The following is a 13,418-nucleotide window of genomic DNA, read 5'->3' as shown; positions in this document are numbered from 1 at the left end:
CGAAATCCGTGTGTGGAGACCAAACTCCCGACATGATGGGGAGTAGGAGGAGGTCCTGGGGGAGGTGCTCAGGTGATGGGGGTGTGGGGCACGTGGTGGGGTTAGTGCCCTCATATGCAGGAGACCCCAGAGAGCCACCTCGCCCCTCCCCGGCCAGGTTCAGCCACGTGACTCCTCACGTGACTGCGGTAACGTCTGGAAGCAGTGTCCTCACAGAACTCCAAATCCCAGGCTGATGTTACCTCAGCTAATTTCCGTGGAGATGCTTCCTATCCCTATCGCGGACGCGCGTGAATTTTGTCCCGCAGGCCTCAGAGCAGACGCGGTGCGTGGATGTAATATTTTCTCATTATTTTCTCTAGTTTGCCCAGGGGTCTTCTGCAAACCAGAGATGAATTTTAGTTAAACTGAGGTGTCCTCTGGGGTCCCTTCCTGGTCTAAGAAGGACAATAAAACAGAGCAGGGACCGAAACCAAAAGCAAGGACAGAGGATTTATAACGAATTGAGGAGGAGGTCAGGCCCCTGGCATTTTGTTGCTCTGCTGATGGGTGATTCTGTAAATAGTTACTTTGGGAGCTCGTGGTCAGGGCAGCAGTTATGCACAGGTAGTTGGTGCAGCGGGGGCCGGGGCCGGGGTCTAGGACGCCCTGGGAGATCGGGAGCAGTGGCCGTCTGCTCTTGTCTCATCACTGTGATGTGGGCCACGCCAGGAGAACGTGGGAGTCTGAGTCACCCCAGCCCAATCCTGGTCTTCGGAAAGGACTATGTCAACCTCCTGCCTCGTCCCGACTTGTCATTTCTCTCTTTGTCTGGGAGCCCTGTCCGGTGTCTTAGGTCATCATTTACTGTCTGCTGACTAGGGCATCTTTTCCAACAGTGGGAGTCGCGTCTCTGGGAGTCGAGCCCTCGGACCCTGCAAGGAGGTGGGTCGCTGTGACCTTGGCCCCATTGGGTGTGAGACTTCTTGTCTTCGGACGTTGGTGTTGAGACGAGCAGGTTAGAATAGGCCACAACTTGGGATCTCCCAGGGGGGTCTGGACTTCTACGGCCTTCTCTCTGCTGTTCTCATTTCCTCTTCTTCTCGCTGATTGTAACCGCTGTTTATGGAAGGGTGTGGACCAGGAGGTCAGACTGGAAGGGGCTGGAGGTTATTCAAGTTTTTCCTCGCCTAGTGTTTATTAACCTAAACAGCCTGATTACTGTAACAGACACTGCTGGAATGAATGAATGAATGAATGAATGAATGAATGAAAAAGATAGGACACTTGAAAGAAAGTGTGTCTCGTGCCAGAGGGTAGAAAGTTCTGGGTGGGTGTCAGGGTGAGGGCCTGGGTCACGGGGGTTCAATGTTCGATTCTTTCTTTGCTCACAGAGCACATCACCTTTTAATTTTTTTTAATTTTAATTTTTGTATACTTGAGGTGTACAAATTGTTTTGATATGTGAGTACATTGTGAAGTGATTATTGCGTGAGGCTAATTAACACCTCCATCACCTCCCATAATTAACATTTTTTCCTTTTGTGGTGAGAGCACTTGAGATTTACTGTGTTAGTAGCTTTTGAGTATGCACTGCATCATTATTACTTACAGCTACTGTGCTTAGTCCCTGGAAACTGTCATCCTGAGACCAAGTTTGCGTTTCAGTATGAAACCTGACCAATATGACCAGTATGTCCCTATCCCCAACCCCAGCCCTGGCAACTACCGTTCTGCCTTCTGTTCTGCGGGTCTGACTATTTCATTTTATTTTTTTGAAGGAAATCTCTCTTTTTTAATGTTTATTCATTTTTGAGAGAGAGAGAGAGGGAAACAGAGAGAGAGAGAGAGAGAGAGAGTTAGCAGGGGAGGGGCAGAGAGAGAGGGAGATGCAGAATCCAAAGCAGGCTCCGGGCTCCGAGCTGTCAGCACAGAGCCTGACGTGGGGCTCCAACTCACGAACTGTGAGATCATGACCTGAGCTGAAGTTGGACACCCAACCGACTGAGCCCCCCAGGCGCCCAGTAGACCTGAGTATTTTAAATCCCACATATGAGTGAGAGCACACAGCATTTATCTTTCTGTGTCTGACTTACGTCACTTTGCATCGTGCCCTTGAGGTCCACCCATGTTGTCCCCTATTGCAAGATTTCCTTGTTTTGTAAGGATGAATAGTGTTCCAAGATACGTATGGGTCACATTTTCTTTATCCACTCATCCCCCAATGGACACTGAGGTCGTCCCCATATTCAGGCTATCGTGAATAATTCTACAGTGGATGTGGGAACACAGATACTCCTTTCATTGCCTTTGCATGTATACACAGAAGCAGGGTTCCTGGGTCTAGGATAGTTCTATTTTTAGGCTTTTGAGGAACCCCCATGCTGTTTTCCATGATGGCGGCACCAGTTTATGTTCCCACCGACACTGGGCTTTTACAGCGGCGGTCAGGGCAGGCTCACTGAGGCAGTAACAGAGGGAAGACTGGGGCCAACCCTCAGTCTTGAAGGGAATCCACGCCTGACTGCTGAGGTTTAAAGAGAAGAGACTCCTTGGGGTGCCTGGATGGCTCAGTCGGCTAAGCGTCTGATTCTTGATTTCTGCTCAGGTCATGATCTCATGGTTCATGGGTTCAAGCCCCACGTCGGGCTCCGTGCTGTGCAGACAGAGCTGAACCTGCTTGGGACTCTCTCTCTCTGCCCCTCCCTCACTCGTGATCTCTCTCTCTCTCTCTCTCTCTCTCTCTCTCAAAATAAATAAATAAACATTTAAAGAGAAGAGACTCCAGATAAAGCCTATGGTTGACAAGGATTATTGTTGAAGACAAAGGAATGGTACAAGGTGAGGTCTGGAGGGAGAGTGAGGTAAAGAAGGATGTTTTTGAGGACAGGAAAAGGAACCACCTGTTCGGCCCAAGCAGTGTCCCCCGTGCAGAGGGGGTCTCTAACACAGAAGAGGAGGGGAGGGCTGCCACATGCTGTCCCGCCTGAGTCAGTGATGGAGGGTTGTCCCTGCTGAGCCCCGAGGAGCAAGTCGGTGGTTTTGGAGGCAGGACAGTAAAGGGGACGTGTTGGGACAAGGGGGCGGGTTCTATTCTGCTAGCTTCCTTTCTCCGGCAGGAAGGGGGAGAGGGTGTTGGAGGGCTGAGAAGAGAGGAAGAATTAAGTTGTCTCCGAGGAGAAAGGGGGAGACGATCGTAACATGGGAAGAAGCGTGTCGTGGGAAACACACACACACACTTCATGGTGGGGGAGGGGTCAGTCTTTGTGAACACGGAGATGGGGGGGGGAAGCTGGATTCGGAATCGGTGACCCTGCTTCCTCATCATTCAACTTCCTTAACAGGTCGGAAAAATGAAACTTGCGGTTGGATTTATTCCCCTGCTGGGCACTCCATGCCCTTGGCCTCGGCCTGGCTGGTTCTTTCTAGACTGTTCCGCACAGCAGCTGGCAGCTCTCACTGCTGGAGGGGCTGCACCTGAGTGCATCTGGTGCAGACATCAGGCTCCTCACCCGCCCGAGCAGGAGCTACCCCACGCCGGCTGCTCCCCACGTCCGTGGTGCTGCCTCTGTGCTGCCCCCTGGGCCCCTCCGGCCCTCCTCGGGGGCCTGTCTCCCGCACCCCCGAACCCAGTGTTTCTCTGTCACCTGTGTCACACCTACCAGGCAGGGGCGGGGACCTTGTGGGTCTTCGGGGCAGTTGTTAAAGGTCTGGTTCTGCTCCAGAGACGGGCGCTGTGAGGTCAGGAGGGGGCGCGGGGGGCTCTAGGGTGACATGATGGGCATGGTCCGTGGGCCCCCTCGGGGAACGCTGCTGTGGACTCTGGTCACCGGCCCACACTTACCTCACCACGCTAATCACATGACCCGTGTTCTGGGCCAGCCAATTAATTTCCAGACACACACATTACATGTTCGAAGTAACGATTGCTCATCTAAAGAGATAGTCGGCGTTTTAGAAGGAAAATATTTTTCACGGAGTGAAAGTAGTTTGGAAGAAGATCAACATATCCGCCGGGACGCTGAGATTAAGCAGAAAATTGAGACAAGGGATGAAGTATTATTTTCTCTTATTGCCAGCTCACCACCTTCTAAATCTCCCTGCGCCCGAAAACGCAGTTTAAGTGATTTTTTTCTTAAGGCCTCCTCAGCTTGAAGCTTCAGCTTCAGCTCACACTGATTTTTACAGCTAAATTATAAGGCTCCATCCGAGGGGGTTTAGCGAAGGAAATGCAGACGGCCCCGTGCGGGGGCGGTTTGGAAAAGAGGCCATTGTGACAGAGAATCTGGAGGAGACATCCAATCAGTCGGAACTGTGAGCCATTGAGAAGTCATGACCAGGGAGATATTAGACCAAACCTCATTGTAAGAATTCCTCAATTTATGCAGCTTTTCCAGAGGACAGAGTCCCGAAGCTTCCAAATATCAGAGGGGCCCGGGATCTTACGGAAGAGATATTTTAGGAAAATTGGGCCCCGATTCACTGTGCTATTGTTATCCTGTGTTCTTGTCACGTAAAGGCTAATGGAGAAGCCATTTTTAAGGAATGTTGTACAAACTCCTCTCATGTTTCGGGAGGTGAATTTAGCTTTTCTTCTTCTTATTTTTTTTACTTTTTATTATTATTTTTTTGAGAATGTGAGATGGCGTAAGTGAAATCACTTTGAACTTGGCTTTTCTTTTTGGGTCGTGTAGACATCATTCTCTGCTTTTACAGATGTCCCCTCAGGCGTGAGCGGGAAGGAGAAAGCTCTCACAGAGGGTGTGGTGTGCGTGTCCCCTTGGACGTGAGCGCAGAGTCTCGGAAGGGCTTGGGTTCGGCTTTGGAAGGGCGGGCGAAAGGACACAGAGGCTCGGAGGGGTCCAGAGCCCTGTGGTTTTTGCGCTGATCAGTACTGCTGGCCAGGGACAGACTTCATGCTCCAGGTGGTCCTTGTGCCCCTCCACACACACACACACACACACACACACACACATGCTTCGCTGGGAGGGAGGGACCAGCAGCCGGAGCACAGAGGATCCGGAGGGCAGTGAAACTGCTCCATCTGACGGTACAATGATGGGCACGTGTCCAAACCCACGGGATGCACAGGGCCACGCCTGACTGTCATGGAAGCCGTGGACGCTGGTGATGATTCCGTGTCCGTGTGGGTTCGTCCTCGGTAACAAAGGAGTCACCTACTGGGGGTGTTGATCACAGGGGAGGGTGTCTGGGGCGGGGGAGGCAGGGGGCATATAGGACATCTCTGTGCCTTTCTTTTGACTTTGCTGTGAACCTAAAACTGCTCCCCTCCCTCCCCCCAAAAATAAAGTCTTAAGACAAGACAGAGCAAGAGAAAGTCCCTTATTCCGTGAGCTGGGGCAGCAGAGGAGCAAGATAGCAAGGCAGGGCCTCCGTCCCATAGCTGTCTTCTGGATGCCTTGCCGTTCGTCATCATGTGGAGACACTGCGTGTGCTTCAGTGATTTGGAGGAGAAGATTATTTCTGAGAGTGTCTATTAAAGGGTTTGAAGGAAGTCCAGGTTCTCGCTGCAGGAAAAGTCAAGAATTTATCTTTTGCGTTCACAGCAGGCTCATGATGAGGGTAAATCGCCCGGAGTCTGCATGTGGTGCTTTGGGGACCTCGTTGGGGAAGGGGGGGCTCAGCACATCCAGGAACCGTCCCTGCCCCGCTGTGCGGCTCCCTTGCTAAAAAATGGATTCCATTACCGAAGAAATAGCTGAGAGAAGGAAGTCTGGGACACAGGTTATATTTTCTGCAGAGGCTTTCAAAAGGCATTTGATAAAGTATCATACAGGAGGCTCCCGCGAAAGTAAGGATTTATGAATTAGAGAAAAAAAGGAGTCACTTGAAAATGAGGTGCAGAAGAGAGCGAGGGGCCACGATCAGTCACTGTGACAGACAGTCGGGAAATAGAGCTCGGCGGCCGGCCGCGCACAGGCGTCCCTGCCGGGAGCCCCCCTCCCCAACCCTCTCTCCGGAGCGAGCTCTTGGACTTCTGCAGGGTCTTGGCCTGGCGGGCAGGGGTGCTCCAAAGGTGGGGGTTGACTGAGGGCCGAGGTCACAGCGCAGGGCCAGTGTCCCCCCCGCCATCAGTCATGGACTTCATGTGGGTCAGTGCTGCAATGCTAGCTGTCCTCTCCTCCTGCTGGATGCCTCGAGGGCGCAGGGCAAGGACAGGTCCCCACGGCCGCGGGGGCTAGTCAGGGAAAGCCAATGGACGAATGAGAAAGTTGAGGTTTTCTCAGGAGGAGGGGGGATTTCTCCACACGGACAGCATGAGTTCCGAAACGTGGGAAGGCTCCCCAGTCAGCTGCCTCTGCTCCCCTACCGGGCGCCCACGGCCTCCCTCTGCTCCCCCTCCCCCCCACGCCTGGGGACTGTCACAGGAGGTAAACACAGAACCCCTTCCATCCCTGAGAGCTGCCGATGATTTCAGCAGAGTCCCGGCCGCGCCCTGGCTCGTGGGGCCCCCGCCTCATGCACACATTACAGGTGTGAGCTCGCCCCTTCTCCTTCGAGGGGATTTTGTCCTTAACTCCCTGGAGGGCAGCGTGGGACTTCCTGTCGCCCTCCCTGTGGTTGTGACTTATTGGACAGACGGTAGCTCTCTGGAGGGAAGCTCCAAATCACGAGAAAAGGCAGCAAATTAGCGACTTGAAGAAACAAAAATTGGAAGGGATGTATGTTTAGACCAGAAACACCTTGGAAACGAGGAAGTAAAACAAGATAATTAGGTCATGGGTAAGTTGGGTCAACACACATCACGCCCTTAAAACCAGGGTCTCTAGACAGAGAATTAGCCTATTTTAAGGGAACCAACCAGCACCTCCAAGTGGATGGTTTTAAGTCGAGGCCCCAAAAGTCTGGCTGCTTTTCCTACTATTTTGCTAGAATTACCTGGACGTCTTACAGACAACCGGTTAACCAAACTTGCTGTGGGCTCCACCGAAACGAGCATGCAGACTCAAACCCGTAGGAGGCATCTCGGTTATAACTCGGTACATTTATGCTTTACATTTTGCTTTGTAGTTAGAAAATACGGGGCTCACATCCTAGCTCTCAAAGCGACTTTCTGGGAGTCGGCCCAGGATTCAGTGCAGTTTTGACCTCCTGTACTGGAGTTCAAGGCTCTTCAGATCCAGTGCAAAGCCGCCTATGGTCAAGTGTCCTGAGGACGGCTGCCCGCGGAGGCCGCGTTCAGAATGCAGAACTTCGGGCTGGTGGCTGCCTCACGCTTGGCGATTTCCTGCTGACCTCCCAGCTCGGCCACAGGCTTTCAGCAGAGGACGAGGGTCCTGACCATCTTCTTCACCGAAGCAAAGACCGTCACTTTTCGTTTCCAGCTCTAGACCAGCCGTTTTTAATATGCCTGCAAAGCTTATCTGTAACAATTTCTCTGTTTCAGATAATCACTTATTTCCATCCTGTGCAAGGACAGTTTGGAAACACACACACGCAAACACACATGCGCTCACAAGTGCACACGCGCATGCATGCACACCCAAACCACACGTGTGCTAACACTTATGCACACACATGCACAACACACACGGGCACACGTGTGCACAGAGATCACACGTGTGCAAACACTTATGCACACACACGGGCACACGTATGCACATGAGACTGTATCTGATTTCTCTTCCCCAGGCTTTTCCAGTGGCTCTGTGCCGGAGAGGAGATAAGATATCACCTCCCTGGGCTGTGCTCTACTTAGAAAGGCTTATCTTATCTGACATAACCATGAGACCATACAATTAAAAGCCAGCCCCCGAGCGGGCCCCTGGTCTGGTGCCCGGCCCCAGGTCAGGGGTCCACACGAGTGCCTTACTAACAGGCCACGGAGCTCACCTGCTGACCTGAGGTTGTTACACTGTTCACTTCAGAAAACAAAAGCGCTTTGCTTACTTTACTTAAAAACCGCATCTTTAAAAGCCAACCGTGGAGTTCGCCTTTAGAGATGCCCTGTCTCTGCGGGCGCAGTGACCGGCGTTGGCCCTGGGTCACTTCTATTTCTAGGTGGAGGGGTTGTGTCAGCCTCTTTGTCCTTATTTGTCTCCAGGAGCCGATGAAGTTCAGTGCTCGCGGAGCTCAGGGTTTGGAGAAACAGTCGTGTGAATGGTTGCTGTGCCCCGGAACACCTGGAGAAGGACACGTTTTTCGGTGGACTCCGTCCCGGGTCACCTTCCCGCATCTGGCATTGCTGCCTGCAGCTCCCAGGGCTTTCGTCACCTGCTTGTGACCCTCTTGGGAAGAGCAGGAAGGAGAACTAACCAGGTGGCTGGGTCAGGGCAGTCTCTGTGGCCTCTTGAAAGCTTTCTGGACCCGGTGGTCAGGAGAACGTGTCTGGGGACCACGAGAGCCCTGGCTCCCAGGTGTCCCCAGCGTTGGAACAGCTGAAAAGCGGCCCCTGTGCCCACTGACTGCCACCACGTGTGAAGGGAGCTGGGACAACACTTCCCTTTAGCAGCAACAGACGTTTCAGTGGAGAGCCTGGCGGGGGCGAGGGACGGCGGGCTGAGGACGCGGCTCCTAGGACTGAGAGCCTGGCGGGGGGGGGGGGGGTGGTGGTGAGCGGGGGGCAGGGCCGAGTCTCTGGGTCCGGGCACGGGTGTCTCCCTTTTAGCCCTTGCTCTCCCGCTCCCCTTCCTGTCCCCCGGATGCTGGCCTTGACCCTGCACATGTCCTTCCAATTGTAGACGTTCGCATGTGCGACTTAGGACGGATGCCCGATTAGCATGCAGTGCAATGACAGTTATGTGTGTCACCAAATGTGTCAGAGGGCTCTGTCACTCTTTTTATCTGATTAAAACACTGAATGTCGTTCAGGCATGCTCAATTTTCCTAGTCTGCTGCCTGTGCAGGTGGCAGCCGTCATCTCGTAGCTGTCTGTGCTGCCCCCAACGAGCAGGGACTGTGTCCAGAGGGCAGTGTGGCCTGCAGCTGTGGGCTCCCCGAGGGGCAGGGGGAGCCAGGCCCCGGCGACGCTCAGAAGGAGCTGTAGGTCCGGCGGGGGGTGGGGGGGAAGGTGTCCCCTGCTCTGAGCCTGTCCTGTGGGCTGGGCCTGAGTGTGTCCCTGATGCAGGAGGGACACTCACGGTCATTTAGTGTGGAGTTTAGGTGACCTGTAGACTTCACACGGGATGAAGACCCGAAGAAGAGGCAAAACCCAAAGGCTTTTGCACCAGGCTGAACAAAGGGAGGAAGTTTTGGAAAAGTGACTAAACATTCAAGGATGCTAAAGGGAGACGGGATCATATCACCAAGGGCTGTTTGTACAGAGTTCTCTCGGCTTCAACTGCCCGTCCCTGGTGATGGGGACGTCGCCCGTGTGGGATCTTTTCTCCTGCTTCCAGGAGGAGGAAGGGGAGGTCAGAGCATCCTTCTGGGGCCTGATGTTTTCCAAAACAACCCTTACGCCCGAATGGCACGTTCCGGTTTCCTTCAGTACAGTGGGTGGTTTGGTCGGCCTGTTCCAGACAGCCATCATCACCCCCAAAAGGATTCTTGAAAATACCACTGAAAGGGACAGCTGGAAAAGCAGGCGAGAGTGTCTGAACCCGGGTAAACACTCAGCACATGTCAGTCCCATGTGCTACCATGCATGGCAGCCCCAAGGTCAAGTTTGAGCACTGACCTTGTTCATTCTTGGTCTTTTTTTTTTTCCTTAAGGTTATTTATTTTGAGAGAGAGAGACAGAGAGAGAGAGAGCAGGGGAGGGGCAGAGAGAGAGAGGGAGAGAGAGAATCCCAAGCAGCCTCCACACTGTCCTCACAGAGCCCGAAGTGGGGCTCGAACTCACTCAACCGACTGAGCCACCCAGGCGCCCTGTTCATTCTTGTTCTAAAGACGATTATTTCCTCCCCGCCCTGGGTTCCTCCGTGCGGCCTTTCTGTGCATACAGCCTGCAGCTTCCTGTGCCCTCAGAGCTCCCCGCCCCTCCCGCCTCAGACTTCAGAGCCGGGTTATGGTGAGGGGGGTAACTGGCAAGCTGGAGGTGGAGACAAATGGTTTGGGGTTTGCTCAGGCACATGGCAGTTTGTACTTCTGGGTAATATTAGCAAGATTAGGAAAGGTCCCCCTGGCTGGGGGAGGGGCAGAGAGAGAGGGAGACACAGAATCCGAAGCAGGCTCCAGGCTCCAAGCTGTCAGCACAGAGCCCCACGGGGGGCTTGAACCCACAGGCCACGAGATCATGACCTGAGCCGAAGTCGGACGCTCAACTGACTAAGCCTCCCAGGAGCCCCTTGAGACATGTATTTTTAATCTATAAGTAAAGTGATAAATATAAGAATAAACAAATAGTATTTATTAACAGTACTGTTAAGTGCCAATGGCATTCCATATACCAGGGTGTTATGGGCAGGATTGCGTTCCCTCAAATTCATGTGATAGACTCCTAACCTCCCAGGACTTCAGAATGTGACTGTATTCGGAGACGGGGTCTTAGAAAGGGGGTTAAGGTAGGAGGAGGTCACTGGGTGGCCCTGATCCAATCTGACTGGTGTCCCTATAAGAAGAGGAGGTCAGGACACAGACAGGCACCGAGGGACGCCCACGTGAGGACACGGGGAGAGGGTGGCATCTGCACATCCAGCAGAGAGGCCTTGGGACGATCCAGCCTGCCCCCACCCGGATCCTGGACTCCCCGCCTCCAGGATGGGACACAGTAACTGTCTGCTGTGTGAGCCCCAGGCTGGGGTGCTCGTTACGCTGATGCTCAGTCTGTACTCAGCAGTCAAAGCCTGCCACCCCACTGAACCCCTCCACGGCCCGCGTGAGGCCCTTTCGGACCTACAGCACGGATGAGACTAATCGTCCTGGCCAAGGTCACCCGGAACTGTTTGACAGGAGGAAACTGGAGAAGGGGTAATCTCGATTCAGCTCGTGTCCTCGGCCGCCGAGCCTCACATTCCTTTCGGTACAAATCTGGGTCTGAGCTACAGACAATGACCACAACACGGGCTTGCTTGTCCCCACGATGCGGGAGTGACCTCCAACCATTTTGTCCAGCGCAACCCTTTATTGAATATTCCCTGTTTACTGAGCAGCGTGTCAGATGTTGGGAGCTCAACGACGAGCCGCGTGAATCTCAGCCCCAAGGAGCTCGCACTCTGGTACGACAGACGGCCGGGTGTGCCCAAAAGTGATCACGTAGCACAGTGATTACTGAGTGTGCGCTATTTGCCGAGATCCGTGTTAGTCTCTGCAGGTACGAAGGCGATGTGGTCCCTGTCCTCACGGGACTAACAGGGACGTGGAGACAAACGCGCGTCATAAAATACTACACCGAACACAACACAATTATTTATAATGCGGGCATACAAAGGACACAGATTTCCCCTGGGTTGGAGGAGAGCCTAAAGGTTTTATAGGACAGGTAGCACGTTCATCTTGGAAGACAGATATCTCGGGCCAGGTAGAGGAAGAAGCAAAGCTTTCCGTGTGGAGAGCCAGCTAGAGCTTCTGGAAGGAATAGATTTGGGGCCAGGCACCGTGTTAGTTCGCAATGCCTCCGGCTATAAGGCAGAGGGGATATTTATTGTTTGCTTAATAACTAGAACGGTGGCGCAGGTCACCCGCCCCCCACTCCCACTGCTGGCCCTTGCTTGTATGTTTCCACCTCATGGTTACAAACTAGCTGCTGCAGCTCCAGGCATCACGTCCATGTCAAGGCAGGGTGAGGGGAAAGGGACGGCATCAGCGAGCTCTCCCCTATGTCTTCCTTGCTCTCGGGGAAGCAGACTCTTCCTAAGGAGCCCCTCAGGAGATCCTGCCTCCTGTGTGAGTGGCTGGGGCATGACCACCAGCTGCCCCTTTCCCGTACGTGGGAGGAGGTGTCTGACTCAGGAGCTGGGCTTGTCCTGCCTGAGAACCGACACGACCCATCACCCGAGCGAGCGCACACGGCCACACCGAGTGAACGTAGAGCGTAGACAAGGAGCTTCGGCTGGGGCTGAACCACACCCAACACACACGCTGTCGTTGCCGCCGAGCCTCAGGTGGGGCAGGTCGTGTGCGCTGGGCTCACGCGTGGGACTGGCCCTTCTCTTCCCGTCCTTTCTGCGTGGAGCGTGAGGAGAGGCCAGGCTGGGATGTGGCTGAGAACATGTGCACCTCAAGAAGTGGGGCTGAGAGGGGGAGGGCGCAGCCATGTGGCCTCGGGGGAACACGGGTCCAGGAAGATTTCTGCTTTGGAAGCCTGGAACGCCCTTCAGCAGGTTTGGGGTATTAAACGAGGGAGAAGAGAGGCTGTGAGGGACCAGCTCCCGGTAAGGGGAGCAGACAGGCCTCTGAGCCCCAAAGGGCCTGGTGGTGGGGGTCTCGGGTCAGGGGAGGGCAAGGCCGGGGTGACCAGCCTGCGGGAGGAGGCCCGGGCAGGTGCACACTGGGCTCGGGGAGCTCTGGCCTGGCCTGCCCGGGGCACACAGGTCCTGTCCGCGGAGGCCGCAGGCAGGATCATGACACGGGCAGTGCTGCGGAGATGCCCTGGGGACAACCTGCATGTGCGGGGGGCAGAGTGCGGGGGACAGGACGCAGGTGCGGGCGCAGGGGCGGGAGCCGGTCGAACTCTCAGCGTCTCCCTGTGGCTTTTACACGGGGTAACGGCGAGCCCTCTCCTGCATTCTCAGCCTTTTTTCAAGTTCTGGACTGTTCTCTGCGAGTCGGTGCACAGCACCCCTCTTGCCCCGGGGTCCCCCTCCTTCGAGACCCGCTCCCCACGTCTGCTTGGGCCTCTGCGCCCTGCTTCCTGTGGCTCCCATCTTTAAATGTGCCCTGAATTTCTGCACATACCGCTCAAAGTGACTTGTGCTGATTCGATTTAGTTTTTCTGAAAACACTTCTCCAAATCGATCAAGGCTGCTGTTTTCCAAACAAGTAAAATCGGCAGCCTCGCGTTCAGCACCGCCACGTCCCGACATGCCTCTGGGGTCCCCTGCCGGGGGTTTCTGGGCTCGCTCCTCCGGCTGGAACCTTCCATCTGTAAGGCGGTATGATACACACTTTTCCCGTGCAGGCTGGCTGCGGGCTCGCGGAAGCCGGGCCATGTCTTCATCACACTGACCTCTGCACAGTCCAGCCTGGTGTGACTCCTGGTGTGGGTCTCGCTGCCACTCTGTCCCCACCGCCCAACTGGAGACCGTTTCCTCGATCTCTCACGGTCTCCGTCTCCTCATCTGAACATAGGGATAGAATAATACGTAGCTCACTTCTGTTTGGAGACGGAAGGAGGTAATCTGTGTGAAGCATTTATGCCAAGAGCTTGGAACGGTGGCCCCCTACACGTTCGGGCTTTGGTTAAGCAAATAACTAAACTAGATTGGTTTACTGTTACTTTATGTACGGAAAGTGATGCGGTGAATTTAGGAAACAAAATGGAATTTTTTTCTCTCTTATCATCTGTTATTATAATATCTGTGATTTGTTTAAAAGCT

This window comes from Acinonyx jubatus, chromosome B4 (genome assembly GCF_027475565.1).
Source record: "Acinonyx jubatus isolate Ajub_Pintada_27869175 chromosome B4, VMU_Ajub_asm_v1.0, whole genome shotgun sequence".
Lineage (NCBI taxonomy): Eukaryota > Metazoa > Chordata > Mammalia > Carnivora > Felidae > Acinonyx > Acinonyx jubatus.
Note: the sequence above shows the minus strand (reverse complement) of the source record.